The 16,351-nt window shown below is 45.2% G+C and overlaps 1 pseudogene; it reads right to left on the bottom strand.

Moving 5' to 3' along the window:
- Nucleotides 1-7,825: 7,825 nt before the first annotated feature.
- LOC125117014 (tigger transposable element-derived protein 1-like) overlaps nucleotides 7,826-16,351 on the bottom strand; it is a 53,218-nt pseudogene continuing 44,692 nt past the window's right edge.

Raw genomic sequence — 16,351 nt, 5'->3', positions numbered from 1 at the left:
TTCAGTCAATTTTGGGCAGAGATATTTAACCAACCTTAAATATGGAAGGTAACGAGAAAATGACAGAGGACGAGAACAGAATCCTGTTTTAACTTCACAGTAAGAAAAAAAATCCCTGCCATTGATCAAATTGGAATCGCAGCAGCAAACTCCTCCTGCCAATCCCTGTAGGTGATTTCCGTAGGATGACATTTTTAAAAGGGACGTGATTTCAACTATGTTGGTATAAGCAGAAAATCAGACTAGCCTTCTGCTGATCATGCAGCTCCTTCTTTTGTCATAACAGACAATGGATCAAACTGGGGATCTTCATTAAATGACCAGGAACAGAACCTTAAGTGAGGTTTTGTTTTGTTTTGTTTTGTTTCTGAATAAACAAGTAAGAAAACAACACACCAAACTCCAAATGTTTTCACTGATCCATTATTTCCAGGTCTTTGCAACATCCTATCAGGTCCACAAAAGGCAGGACTGGCAGCGGGTCAGCGCATCTTTCAGGAGGGTTAATCCATCTTCTGCTGAAACAAAGGACCATCCACCTCCCTTCAGGTCCTCTATACTGAAGGGAAGGGCATTTTTAACACAGAGGGCTGGGAGTGGAAGAAACAGGCATCTCATCCCCCCCCCCCCGGGGGGGTGGGGGGGGGCTGGTGCTAATCCCACAGGGCAAAGAACCTTCACACGTGCCCTAAAATCAAAAGAATACCCTACATTTTCATTTTACATCATTAAAAATTCTCTAGAACCATGGCCATTTCAATAGACTAGCCCCCCTCACTGCCTTCATGCCTCAAAACCACTATGTCGCCAAACCTGTAGAAAATAGAACCTCCCAGATGTTGGTTCCAACAACTCCACATCCTTACAAACAGATTAACTGGAACTAACAGACATTGAGGCTGGAATTCACAGACATTCCCCCATCACAGCAGCTCTAATTTTTAGGTTAAAGAGTTTAGTAACAGCCTATACCATACAACACTAACTAATATCAGAAGGAAAATCCCAAGAGACTGCAAAACTGGTTCCCGTCCCCAGGAGTCCCAGGCAGTTCTCTTTTGTATGTGACCATGCTTAAAGGGCAACAGTTTCCATGTGTAGTCCCCCAGCCTTTCCCAGGATGTCGCGCGGGAAACCCCTTTCAAGCTCTTCTCGCCTGAAAACATCACCTCTCTCTCCCTCCAGCTTGAGCTCCTCCTCTTGTTTACATGTCACGGAGGTCTCTTCGCTGCCCTCTGCCCTTCCACACACTCAGCTGTTATTTCCAGTTTTGATTATGCAAAACATGATACACAGAAGAATATAGGAAATATGTGTGTAAGTTGTGAAGCATAATTATAACACGCACATCAAGAAACAGAACATTAGCAACCCTGGCAAGGTTACCTGTTTGCTCCATCCCAATCCACCCCCTTGCCTCTGCCAGAGGGGTAGCCAGGATCTTGAATTGTGTGCTTCTCATTCCATCATCTCAACAACATTCTTTAGTGTTGACGGGTTTTCGAGTTTTATGAAAATGGCATTTTGCTCTCTCTGATCGTCTGCACGTTGCTTCGTTCATTTGGCATGACGGTTCTAAGATTCACACAGGTGTTTGTGGGTAGCCAGAGTTCCTGGGTTTTCACATAGGTATGTTCCTCATTGTATATTTGACCATTCTCTTATCAATGGACAGTTGGGTGGTTTTCAGCGTTTTGCTTTTGCCCACAGAGCATGTCCCCTGCTGCACATGAACAAGAGCTTCCCTAAGGTCTAGTAGAGACCTAGGAGTGTGAGTGCTGGGTTGCGGGTACTTAGCTTTACAAGACAATGCCAGGTTGTTTTCCAAAATGGTTTTCCAATTTACTCTCTCCAGCAACATGCAAGAGTTCCTATTCTCCACATCCTCATGTACACGTGGTATTGTTAGATTTCTTAGGTTTTATCAACCTGATGAGAATAAAATGATAGCCTTCGTAGGGTTTGTGTGTGTATGTGTGTGTGTGTATGTGTGTATCTAAATATAGCTATATCTTTGTTATCTTATGGTGATGAGACAAGGAAAAAAATAAAAGAATAAAAAACTCAGTGACTGTTGTGTGGAATAAACAGGGCTAATCATAGTAGGTTACTTGCTGGTAGTTTGACAAAATTTTTTCAAGCTTTTTTGAGCTACAATTGACATAGAGCAAACATTGTATAAATTTATGGTGTAAAATGTGATGAGTGGATTTCTGTATATACTGTGAAATGATCACCACAAAAGGTTAGTTAACACATCCATTACATCACATGGTTTCTTTGTCGTTTTAATTTGTATTTTCCTAATTACAAATGGAGTTGAGCATCTTTTCTTATGTTTGCACTATTTCGTACAATGTCTGTATGAACAAGGTCTTTTGCACATGTTTCTGTCCCATTGTTTGTTTCTTATTGATTATTTCCCATTTGTCTATATTCTGGATACTAATCTTTTCTTATTTGTGTCACAAATTTCTTATCCAAGTTTTTGTTGAAAGAAGTTCTGAATTTTAATGGTCTAACTTATCAACTCCTCCGTATTTTTTAATGATTTTTTTCTATTATAGTTGATTTACAGTGTTCTATTTTCTACTGTACAGCAAAGTGACCCAGTCACACACACACACACATATATATACATTCTTTTTCTCACATTATCCTCCATCATGCTGCATCACAAGTAACTAGATATAGTTCCCAGTGCTATACAGTAGGATCTCATTGCTTATCCATTCCAAATGCAATAGTTTGCATCTATGAATTCCAGATTCCCAGTCCATCACACTTCCTCCTCCTCCTTCCCCTCCCCCTCAGCAACCACAGGTCTTTTCTACAAGTCCATGAGTTTCTTTTCCATGGAAAGATTCATTTGTGCCTTATATTAGATTCCAGATATAAGTGATATCATATGGTATTGGTCTTTCTCTTTCTTTCACTTAGTATGAGAGTCTCCAGTTCCATCCATGTTGCTGCAAATAGCATTATTTTGTTCTTTTTTATGGCTGAGTAGTATTCCATTGTGTATATATACCACACATTCCTAATCCAATCATCTGTCAATAGACATTTAGGTTTTTTCCATGTTTTGGTTACTGTGAATAGTGCTGCAATGAACATACAGGTGCATGTGTCTTTTTTAAGGAAAGCTTTGCCCAGATATATGCCCAAGAGTGGGACTGTTGGGTCATATGGTAGTTCTACATTTAGTTTTCTGAGGTACCTCCATACTGTTTTCCATAATGGTTGTGCCAATTTACATTCCTACCAACAGTGTAGGAGGGTTCCCTTTTCTCCACACCCTCTCCAGCATTTGTTATTTGTGGACTTATTAATGATGGCCATTCTGGGAGTTCCCATCGTGGCTCAGAGGAAATGAATCTGACTAGAATCCATGAGGATGCAGGTTTAATTTCTGGCCTAGCTCAGTGGGTTAAGGATCCAGGATTGCTGTGAGCTGTGGTATAGGTCACAGATGCAGCTCGGATCTGGCATTGCTGTGACTGTGGTGTAGGCCAGCAGCTACAGCTCCAATTTCACTCCTAGCCTGTGAACCTCCACATGCTATGGGTACAGCCCTAAAAAAAAAAAAAAAAAAAAAAAAGGGATGGGCATTCTGACTGGTGTGAGGTGGTATCTCAGAGTAGTTTTGATTTTTCATTTCTCTAATAATCAGTGATGTTGAGCATTTTTTTTCATGTGCTTTTTGGCCATCTATATATCCTCTTTGGAAAAATGTTTATTTAGGTCTTTAACAGAAAAAAAATAGTTTCAAAAGCTGCAACTGACAAAGGCTTAATCTCTAAATTATGCAAACAACTTATACAAACTCTACAAAAAAAATTGAAAAATGTACAACTTTTCTGTATTTTGCTTAAGAAACCCTGCCCTACCTTGAGGCCATAAAAAAATCTCCTCTATTTTCTTCTTAAAATGTTCACGTGTTGCCTTTCACATTTAATCCATCTGGGATTGATTTTGTGTATGGTGTGAGGCAGGGATCCCATTTCATTTCTCCCGTGTGGTTAACCAGTGCTCCAAGCCCTTTTTAACTGACTGGTCCATGTTTCCCCTTAATGGTCTGCAGTGTCTGCGTCCAGCCTTTCCGTTCAGTTCCATCAGATGGTTGTCTGTGGTTGGACCATACCACACTATCACAATGACTAGAGCTGTGTGAAATCCTGTTGTTTGATAGGGCAGGCACTTCCCACCCCCCCCTTCCAGTACACACAACTTTTAATTGCCTATTTTCAGTTTGTCCAACCCATTTTCCAGGAGGAAAAAAAAAAAGAAGAAAGAGGAGGAATAAAAGAAAAAGAAGAATGGTAGGTCACTGATGTCTATGTGCCAAGCTCTGTGCTAAGAACCTGACATACATTAGCCCATTTCAAACCATAATAACTCTGCGAGATACTTATTTTTTGAAACTTTATTTCAGAAACATGAAAAATGAGGCTCAGAATGGTTTAATGACTCGTCAAATTCAAACACCAAATACACAGCAAAGATGCAAATCCTAACTCAAGTTTATTGGCCTCTCAAGCCAGTGCTCTTTCAGTTTCTGGGCAAACTAGATTCTCAGAATCATACTGAGAATCTCTGCTTTAGATGCCAGCAGCTTTGCACCTGTTCTCTGCCTGCTTGCAAACTGCAGCTGGATATCCGAGGCTGGGCCTTCACCTGAGGGCCTCGTGAAGCTGACCTGGCTCCTCCTGCCCCTGACACACATCCTCCTCCAGGATGTGCTGCCAACCTGGCCGATTGTCCTTTGTTGGGCATTTCTCTCTAACTGCGAAAGAACTTTCTTCTCCACCTGGATTGTGGAGGGGACGCAAGGAGGCAAAGTGGAAAGATTCAACTTCCCACCTATAGCTTCTGCCAAGAAACTCCGAAACGATGCCTGTGAGGGAACCAGCCCTGTCCTTTTCAGAGGAGAATGGCTGAGCTCTCCACGAGCATAATAAACCCAACCCGCCTGGTGGATTCACTGGCGTTAATTATGTGGTTGAGGTTAAATATATTTCATGGACGAAAGCAATGATAGACGGGTTCTTTGTACAAAAGATTTCAGCTCATTTGAGATTTAACCATTTTTAAATTTAATAATTAGAAAAAGGCCACAATTGTAAAGGTCAGATCTAATTCCACTCCCTATTATGAGCTGCCAAAGCCGAGGCCACAGCTCAGGGCCAGCTGACGATGACTCAGGACTGAGGCAAGGGACAGCTGGATGAGCAGGGGGCCGGCCTCTGCATGCGTCTGTGGGTTCGTGCTAAGATCTGCTGCATCAATTAGGGCCGGTCTTATTTCCTGGCAGGTCTAATGGCAAATGTCTAATTTACTTGTCCAATTTTATCACAGTGTTTTCCCTTTCAGTTTTCATCTACTTTGCCAATTGCCCTGCTTGTATCTGTGAATTTATTTTTAAACAATGTTATGAGGCTGCACATTACTTTTTTTTTTTTTTACTCAAATGAATTTATCACATCTGTAGTTGTATAATGATCAAACCAAATCCAAAATACAACAGGATGCTCTCTGGAGCAGCCTGGCCAGGCGGTACTACATACACTCCTGTTGACTTGCCAGATGCTGAACCATGGGGGAAAGTCAGTCCATGAGTCAGAAAGAGATACCAGGAGAATGAGCTAGGAAACCCACCACTCCAGACACTTTTCCACAGCTTTCTGTTTCTGCCCTCAGAACACATGGCTGGTTAGCACAGGTCCATAGCTTCACCCCTCTGCCAATACCACCTTGCATTTACCTTGGCAGGGCCAGGGCTCTACAGAGGAGGTGGGAGGGACCTTCCTATCCCAGGACTCCGAATGCAAGCCCCCCAGTGGCCAAGCTCCATGGCACCATGCTCCTTGCCTCACCCAAAGTGCATCCTAAATCTTTGTCCCCTGGGCTGTGCGGGAGGCTCTTTGAAATAGTTCAGTCCAATAAACTAAATGCTCAGAGTGTCTGTTGTGGCTCAGGGGATTAAGAACCTGACTAGTATCCATGAAGATGTGGGTTCAATCCCTGGCCTCGCTCAGTGGGTCAGTGGTGTAGGCCAGTAGCTGCAGTTCTGATTCAACCCTTAGCCTGGGAACTTTCATATGCCGTGGGTGTGGCTCTAAAAAGAAAAATAAATAAATAATAAAATAAATTCTCCAAAAGTTTCCTTAAAGAAATCTGTGTAAAGCATCATCTGTGAGAAAACAGAATCCATTGAAACGTATAACCATCAAGGTCCCCTTTGGAATTGCTGTCAACCCCCCCTGCCCCAGTCCTGCCCCGAGTTTGAGGGGTTCATTCTCTACCATGTAGCCAGAAGGACGTTTCTAAAATGCCTATATGCTCATCCCCCTCTCCACCATCTCCCTTGCTGTCAGGGCCCCCCGGGCATTGGGGCAATACCCGACACCCTTCGCCTGGTCCACAGGCGGCTGCAGAATCTGGCCTCTGCTGGCACTCCCTCCTCCTCTACGGTCCAGCCATGCTCAATGCTCTCTCACAGCGCTGGGTCTTAGCACAGGTTCAGCCCTCACCCTGGAAGGCACTTCCTATCCCTAACAAAGCCCTGCCCACCACTTAGTGAGCTCTTAGTTGCCCAGTAAATGCCAGGCCCTCTACTAATCACTTGAATGACATGGCCTACTTTAGTTCTCCACAGCCCCGGGTAGATGCTTTCAAGGTGGAAAAGCTGAGGTCCAGAGATGCTGGGTAATTTTCCCACTGTTGTGGAGTCAAGGCCAGGCTGGGATACAGAGAGGCTGCAGGGCCTTCCTTATCCATCCTCCACTCCAGGTGGCAGATAGAGATTGGGGTGCTTCTCTGTACCCTCAAGCCTTCTGTGCTATGTGGCACACTCTGAAGGATTCTCAGAACACAGACCCCCCCTGAAAGCATTTGTCTTTGTATCCCCAGCTCCTGGCCAACACCCAGCATAACACAGGTGCTCAATTAACACGAACCCCCAAATGAATGAACCATTGGGAAAGATACTCGTTGGAAAATGGCTTTGTTATACAACAGCCACAACCGAATTTTGCAGAGCTATGTGCTATGCAGTTATTTTGGAAAGTGTCATCAATTCACCATGTCTATAGGGATATAGCCATTCAGTCCTCCAGTGATGGCTTGAGAACTGGAGGGTTATCCTGGGCAAATTTTGATCCCCAGCCTGGCCTCTCATGCCACCCAGCATGCTCCTTGGTTAGCCCTCAGTGCCATTAACTGAATAATCAGGGCCCAAATCTGAGTATTCTAGTAAGTATATTATTAGAAAGATAAATCGGTTGCCTGACTCAATGTTTTTTGAGGCACATGCATGTAAATTGCATTTATCCAGATGTTTAGCAGGTCTGTGCCAAACCATTTAAAACATAAAACAGATAAGTTCCTTAAGCCTAATTTTCAGCTTCCCAAGGATCAGTCCTCAGCAGATGGCTGGGCAGATGAATGCTGGAGAAAAATTAAAGGCTGTCTGTATCTTTCAAATTGACATGGAGAGCAGTTGGGTTCTGCTAGAAACTAAGAATGACCACAAAATGTAATTATGATTGTAATGAGAATGGGTTAAGCTTAAACTATTTCTCATTTTCATTGCAGTCACTGCCACAAGATGGAGTGGAGATTAATGCCAGGCCATTTCCTGTGCTTGTTATACTCTTTGTCATTAGAATAAAACATCATAATTTGAGCATCTCATGTATACTGAGAAGGATGGCCGGGGGGGGTGGCCACACTGAGGACTGGCCAAATCTCTGTGCTCTGGTGGGCTCCTCTGCAGAGTCACTGCACCCATATCCTGCCTCCCCAGCCTGCAGGCCGGACCCACTCAGAGCATCTGCACAACAGGGCCATCAGCGCCGTTCTCCTTCGCGGGGCTGCTATAGCTCTCCACAGAGAAATCAATGGCTTGTGAAGGGTTCTGCAAACTGTAAAGGACTGTTCAAGGGACGAAGATAATGAGGGCGTCAGTTTCTGAACTAAAAAGATCGGAGTTCCTTCATCTCCCAGATCAACAGCCCTAATTGTGTGAACTTGATTAAGACACTTCTGAGGCCTCGTCTCCTCAGCTGTAAAATGAGGATAAGACCATCCGCCGCTTTAGAGTTTAGTGAAAAGTAACTGAGATGACGAAAATCATGCGCCTCGAGTGGGGCCTGACATATATTTAGTGGCCCATGAATGGTGGCCGTAATTCATGGGGGCTGGTCATTGCTATTGTCATCTTCTTCATTATTAGATGCAGACTCCCTAACATCCTGGTGGTATAAAATATGAGGTATCAAATACCCGCTGTGAGGTAGTCCTGCCCCGCAAATGTTCATTCGACCTAGCTTGTCGCTCACAGGAAACATAGGACAGAAAGACACACATGAAATGACACCACGAGGAAGCCAACAGACAAATTCAGAATGTAGAACATTTGATAGAACTGATTGTCGTCTCCAATGGGTCAATAACTTCTGGGGAAAAGGGGTGGGAGTGAGTCGATTCAAGAATAAAAGGTACTTAAGAGGCACCTGGGAGATCTGTTTTCTGCTTTAAAACATACACTCAGCCAACCCCTTCCAAAGGGGAAGGATGGCACTGCCAGCCCCTGGAGAGCAGGACAAGCAAAGGAGGGGCAAGAAACAGCAACACGGACACTTCCCAGCTGACGCTTGACAAGCCTTTGCACGTCCCTCCACCTCTTCCCAGAAATGGGCCCTTCCTTCAAAGAGGGCCTTGGGATAGAAAGCTGAAGCCAATTCATGATGGAGGCGGAACATGAGCCAAGGAAGAAACCTCTGTGGCTGGAAGTCACTGAGGTTTGGGGGGTGATTTGTTATGACAGTACAACACGTCCTAAGCTGACTAACATAACAACCCAGATCCAAGAGTAACATAAAATTTTAGTTATGCCCAAAAGTGCCCATAATTTCTAGGAATGCATATTTAAGATGGTAAGGATAAGAGGTCCATGGCAGGCAAAACTCTAAAATGCACCCCAGGTTCACACTCCCTGGTGCATCTACCGTGAATAATGCCCACCCCATGAGTGGGGGCAAAACCTGAGAATGCGATGGCACAGCATCCCATGATAGGTTGCTAATCAGCGGACTTTGAGTTAATCAAGAGGAAAATTACCCTGGATGGGCCTGACCTAATCAAGCGAATCCTTGAATAAAAGCTGAGGGTGAAATATCAAATAGATTCTCCTGCTGGCCTCAAAGGAAAAGCCAACAGTGATGCTGGGAGCTGCCTACGCAGGTACTGTCTCTAAGAGCGAAGGACCTCAGTCCTACAACCACAAGGAATTGAATTCTGCCAATAACCCCGGCCCTGGCTGACACCAGATTGCAGCTGGGTGAGACTGAGCAGAGGATCAAGGTAAGTTGTGCCCAGGTTCCTAAACCACAGAAACTGTGAGAAAACAAATGAGTGTTATTTCAGCAGCTGAATCTGTGGTAACTTGCACAGCAGTAGAAAAGCAACACAATGTCTGTGATTTGTTTTAAAATCATTCAGCAAAGAACATGGGAGATAGGCAAAGCAAATGTGGCAAAATCTTGTTCATGCTTGAACCTGAGTAATGGGTAGATGACATTCATTATAATATTCTGCCCACTCTCATGAAAGTTTAAAATTTTTCATAATAAAAAAATCTTTTTTTTTTTTCCTATTTAGGGCTGCACCTGTGGTATACAAGGATTCCCAGGCTAGGGGGTCAAATCAGAGCTGCAGCTGTAGGCCTATGCCACAGCTGGCAGCAACACCAGATCCTTAACCTACTAAGCCAGGCCAGGGATTGAACCCACATCCTCACACACACTATGTCAGGTTCTCAACCCACTGAGCCACAACAGAAATTCTTCACAATAAAACATGTCACAGGATGCCAGACTGTAATTTCCTTTAGGTTGAGGGCCCTGAAATTCTGTTCACCACTCCAGCAACTAGCACGGTGCCCAGTACATAACAGATGCTCCATAAATAGTTGTGAGATCAATCCATTGACATATGGGTACATTACAGTTTATGAACTCACAACATCTTTGTGCATTAACTCCATCGTACGGATGCAAGAATTGAGGCCTGATTAGTTTATGACTCAAAGTTATGTAACAAGGAACTGATGAGGCTAGAATTCGAGTCTTCCAATTCTTGAGCCAACACCCACTGGTCTCTCTTTAGAGTCTAATATCTGACGTCCAGGTTTTCCTTGGGATTTAAATAGCTGCAGTTTCATTCGGGTTTATCGGGAGAATTTACGCACTCTGCCACAGTCACATTGAGACATCCGTTAGAAAACCCAGCCGGGCAGGTTAAATGTTAATTTCCTCTCTACTGTACCATTGTCTAACCTCCTTCCATGAATCAAAGTGAGTAAAAGGTTCTTCACTTACTGACATAAAACAAATTGAACAAATTATGTTACTTAACTGAGCAAGAACTAGTCCCGCCAGTGATTCCAGTCCAGGCTGAGCCGAGCTTTGAGCTTTTCCTCCTCATTAGCATTCCCTTGCAAATGAGGTTTGGATTTTTTAATGTAACGTGCATTGACCTCATTAGCATATCTGCCTGCATCCCATTGGAGCTCCTGCTCCTAGGCCCTGCTTCGAGGTAACACCGCCGCCTCCACCCGCTTCTCTTCTCGGCAGGCTATGAATCACAATCCTAACCAGGCCATGAATCAGAGCCGTAGGTGGAAGCCATTTCTAACAATGATATCAGTGACTCCGGCGTGTAGAGGGCTCTGCACGAGCCAGGCCCTTCCCACATTTAAATAACGACCACAGGCTGCTGCACAGTTCTTTTTCTTGAAAAATGCTGATCATGAAGAGCGGGAATTTTAAGCCCTCATCCAGGGCCATTTGGGCTTCCAAGGGAAGGACGTTTGGAGGATCCTTGGGGAGGGGGGGGTGCAGCTCTGAACCCAAGTCCTGCGCAGACACACGTTGGTTGGTCATTGCTGGAGGGACAGCGACTCTCTGCCTGGAGTGTACGTGGAAAGCCCAGTGCCCTCCTGGAGGACGGGACCAGATCTCGCTGGGGACTCTGTGTCAGGAAATTTTAGTTAGGCCCTCACTCACCCTGCATGGGGCCCCTTACTCACCCCTCTAAATCTTACCGTCTTATTTCATGAGGATGACAAGAAGCATTCTCATTAAGCCTGTTTCACAAATGGGGAAACAGAAGCTTCCAGAGGAAGCAGGGCTGAGGCCACGCCGGAAGCCCAGATCTGCCCACCTCCCAAGCCCAGGATTTTTCTCCAGGGGACCCTAGGCCTCAGGAACGTCCTGTCACTGGAGGAATGGATTTCTGCGGAGGAGTCAGGGAGCTAACAAATGACATGTGCAGTTCCCATCACTAACTTGCTCCCTCGGCCTCTCACAGCTCTGCGTGACCTGAGGAAAAATCAAAGGAGAAGAACTTAAAAGCCACTTTAAATTTCAGACCAATTCAATTTCGGAATATCACTCGTGAGGTGTAGCTCCCAGACGGAATTTCTAAATGACTAATACTCTTCTTTGTCCATTTCAGGGGAAAATGAATGTTGCTGCTAACATTTGACATCAATCGCCCAATCACATGTTGTCACATCATTACTCAGCTCTGTGACAAAGGCAGAGGAGAGAGTCCACGGCTGAAATTGTGCTGTTGGGTGAGGCACCAATTCCGGGACTCTGGCGAGGATGGAATAGGGAACAAAATGAAACTGAGCTAAAGAAGCTCCATGTAATGGGTTGTGTTGAGGAGCAAAGGGAAGAAGTTTATGCTTTACCAGGATGGCTATTCATTTCATGTCGAATTTTTTTTCCCTTTTTGGCCACACCCATGGATCCAGCTCTGGCAACACTGGATCCATAACCCGCTACGCTGGGCCGGGAATCAAACCCAAGCCTCAGCAGCAACCCGAGCCACTGCAGAGCTGACACCAGATCCTTAACCTGCTACACCACGGGAGAAACTCCCTCGTGTCTAATTTTAAAAATTCTAGCTGTATATTAACTTGGTTCCAGTGTGACACTGATGAGCCTGTCAGGGAAGGCGACTGGCCCCCTGGGCGGAAATGGTGAGGTTCCCATTATCGAAGTCATAGGGCAGCCAGGTCCACCACCAGCTGCTTGGAAATCAGGCTTCCACTCTTTCTGCTCACATGCCTGTGAGGAAGTATTTTTCTACTGCCAAGAGAAAGGGAAGGGATCCTCTGAAACTCAACTAAGGCCAGTGTGTGGAAGTTGGTAACCAGAGCAGAGCTGGAACCACCATGGCTCAGAGCCACCTTTGAAAGCTTCTTGAGATGGGAGAACAGGTTAAGAGGTTCCAAAGACTGTTGTGAGCGGTGTGGGCCCAGTGGGTTTCTTGGCTCCTGCACCCACCATTTTGCCTGTAAGTGGTTTCTTTATAGAGGACCCACTTCTCTATTGTGGTCCAATTTTGTAATGACATTATTGGTAGGGCATGAGCAGCTTTGGCCAGGAGAGAACAGGCATATATCCCTTCCTGATAATGAAAAGTGATTGATGACCAATTAATGGATATTAATATTCATAGAAGAAAGCAGTCAATGCTTTATTCCTCCCTCGCTGTCTAAGAAGAACACAAGAACACAGGATGTTCACGCTTCCAACAAGCTCTTACTTCCCACCCTCCACCTGGAGCTGGGCTTCCAGATACAAGTGTGAAGGTGACCAAGGCAGATGGGAGTGACTGTGACTCCACCCCCTCTCCCATGACTCCACCCCTCTCCCGTGACTCCACCCCCTCTCCCGTGACTCCACCCCTCTCCCGTGACTCCACCCCCTCTCCCGTGACTCCACCCCCTCTCCCGTGACTCCACCCTGGGGATAGGCTTTTGGGCCAGGACACTGGTGAAGCAGCTTAGCTTGTCCCCAGGGTCCACCTTTCATTACCTATGGAAGGCATGTTCTATGTTACTGCCTGTCAGGGCTAGAGTAATGGGGATCGGGGCCCTAGTCATGGATTAAAATTTTTGCATTAATTCTCTCCTTTTTTTTTTTTTTGTATTTTTAGGGGTATACACAGCACATGGAGGGTCCCAGGCTAGGGTTCGAAATCAGAGCTTTAGCCGCTGGCCTACACAACAGCCACAGCAACGGAGGATTTGAGCCACGTCTGCAAACTACATCACAGCTCACGGCAACGTGGATCCTTAACCCAGTGAGCGAGGCCAGGGATCAAACCTGCGTCCTCATGGATGCTAGTCAGATTCAGATTCATTTCTGCTGAGCCATAACGGGAACTACAGGGATGTGGTCTTTTTTTTTTTTTGCTTTTTAGGGCTGCATTCTCGGCATGTGGAGGTTCTCTAGCCTGGCAACCTGTGACCTACACCACAGCTCAGAGCAATGCCGGATCCTTAACTCACTGAGCCTGTGGATGCAGTCTTGAAAGATAATAAGGAGCCTCTCGAATGAGCAGCAGCAGTGAGAATGAGGAGGGGAGGGGGATTGCAGCTGCAGAGGCAGCAGAGACCAGGAAGGTAGATGGGACTGGTCTGACCACAGATGAGGTGGGTTTGGCACAAAGCAGTGGGAAGACCAGAAAAATAACTGAAGTCTCAAGTCTGGGGAACTGATGGTTCCATGCACAGAACAGGCACCTAAGAAGCAGATGAAGATGCCTGCAGAAATGGACGTGATGCTGGTGGGCGCCCCAGGGGAGACTGGCCTTGACAGACAGGTCTAGGCAGGAGCTGCATTTGTGCCAATGACACAGAAGATGAGCCTTACTACTGTGTGAGCTCACCCAGGGCGACCGGCACATGTAAACATTTATTTGGAACCATTTCTAAATCTGCATAAAGGACGAGAATTTTAATTACCCACAGAAATGAATGGAAATGTCATCAAGACCCTCAGGAAATGGGCACCTCTTGCCTGATGGGTTCTTGTCAAAATACAGATGGCCCCCTCCTCATGGTTTAATTGGGTGGGCTAATCTCTCAGCTATAGAATGTTGACATGAGTTGCTTGTTTTCCTAAAAGCTCTAAATTCAAACATGTAGGTTTGTGTTTTCCTGTAATTAGCATGATGTATCTATTCAGAATAACTACAACATCCCTTCCTGGTAATGAAAAGTGATTAATTACCAATTACAGTAAGTATCCAATTTCATGCAGTTTACCACTGGTCTGTACCACTGAATTGCTAGCGTTCTAATTGCAGACATTAAAAGTTCTAGGTAATTATTGCTGAAAGATCAGTAATATTAAAAATATTGGTTGCAGCTATTATTACATTTGCTCTAAGTGCAACCAAGACTTAAATGTATGGCTGAGCTGCCAGCCATTTCATCAGGCTATTCCGGTGACAAGTTTGGAACCCTGGGGTTTTTTCCCCCTTTTCTCAGAGCCTATTACAACAAGTCTATTAACAGCTCTGAACTCCCCATTTTGTAAAGCTTTCGTTAAGTGAAACAAGCTAAAAAATCACTAGTAGCAGCCTTTAGCAAAGTAAGGAGATAATTATCTCATTTACAGATAACTACGTGCATTTCATTTTTTAAAGCACAAAGAGAAAACTAGCTCTAAATGACACTTTTTCATACTCATTACATTCACCAGAGAAATATCAAATTAGAAGGTTTTGGTGCAAATGCCAGCATGAACTGTGACAGCAGCTGTCAACAACGGCGACATCTGGGGAAAACGTCTTTGTGCCCAAAGTGTAAATCAAGGAAGAATCCTAGGAACTTGAAGTGGGGGGGGGGGTTGGGGCATTTTTGGGGTTTTGTGGGGGTTTTTTTAGTGTTGTTTCCTTTCAGTCCTTTAAACACCAGAGCTGTCCCTCTACACGGCTGTGAGCATGTCAGGTACAGCTCAGGAAGATCCAGGCGAGCCAGGTGTTCCTGGGCAGGATCAGAAAGGCCGACGACTTAGCTTGCACTGTGCATCTCCAGACCAACAGAGGGAGGCCAGAGAGACAGCTGCATACAATTCTGCGAGCCCTCTGATGGGCTAACATGGAGGCCAACACAAAGAAGGGTGGGGCCAACTCCATGGAGAGCGAGAATCATGAACTCGCAGAGGAAGGGCTGCTTTAGCCAGGTCTTGAAGGATGAATAGGAGTTCATCAGCTCTGTAGAGAAGTCTAGGGAAGGGCACCCTAGTGAGAGTTCATATCCAGAGGGCACGGGGCCTTCATACTCTTTTTGGAATAAGAGAAGATATTTGGAGACTAGAAAGTGTCCAGCTCCGCTGGTCATTCATTCTGGAATGGTTTCCGAAAGCCTCTCAGCCCGGCCCCTCCAGCTGATGACAAAACATGATAAACTATTAAAACACTCACCACAAAAGAACTGACTAAATGAACTATGGTACATACCGACTCTGGGATCAAACACACAAAAAATAGAATGCTTAGAGAATTGTTTTAAAAAGCAAGAGACAAAACTGTATAGATAGATTATGTCGAATATGTAAAATTACGTGCACCAAAGGCAGAAAATAAAACACATGCTAACAGAGGTTGGCCCTGGTTGGAAGATAAGGTGTTTTTTCTCTTCCATACTTCTCTGTATTTTTCAAGTTTTTCAATAATGAACTTTTATTAGTGGTTTGAAACAAGGGGGAAAAAAGGTGAAAAAAGGAGTTTCTTTTGTGGCTCAGCGGGTTAAGTATTTGACATTTGACATTGTCTCTGTGAGGATGCAGGTTCTGTCCCTGGCCTTGCTCAGTGGGTTAAGGCCCCGGTGTTGCCATGGCTGTGGTGTAGGCCTGCAGCTGCAGCGCCCACTCAACCCCTAGCCCCGGGAAATACCATATGCCTCCAGAGCAGCTGTGCGGGGCGGGGGGGGGGGGGGGCACAATGAAAAAGATCTGCATAATAATCCAGAAGAAACACACCAAGTTCACATTATCAAGTGCTCACCTCCGACAAACTTACTCAGGAAAGTAGACTAGGATCTGAAGGCACCTCAAGTCTGCAGACAGGTTTCATAAATGACTGAGTACCTACTTAGACTCCACAGTCACAACGATTTTGTTTTAAACTTCTGTCTCACTGGAGCTGAATTTTGCCTCCATCCTCCGTACCTCATCAGCACATGCTTGTCTTTGGCACCCCTGAAGGCGCCACCTCAGACGACCCGGTTATAATAGCGATGGGAGACGGTAAGCTTGAAATAACGGGGTCCTCCAGAATAAGGACCTCCCTCCCAACGGGTCCAAGAACTTCCGGCTCTCATCATGAGGACCCAGGGGAGGGGGGATGCGAAATGTTATCAGTGCATTAAGCATCCTAGAGCCCTCCAGGAAGGCATGCATGTGGGGGGTATTACGTAATCACTTGGGGCACCTCTACTGTGTATGCGGTTTTTCTCTTAATGTGCTGTATACAGCAGGCAGGC

Source organism: Phacochoerus africanus, chromosome 15, assembly GCF_016906955.1.
Source record: "Phacochoerus africanus isolate WHEZ1 chromosome 15, ROS_Pafr_v1, whole genome shotgun sequence".
Taxonomy (NCBI): Eukaryota; Metazoa; Chordata; class Mammalia; order Artiodactyla; family Suidae; genus Phacochoerus; species Phacochoerus africanus.
The sequence above is the reverse complement of the archived record's forward strand: the minus strand, read 5'-3'. Positions and strand labels throughout refer to the sequence as shown.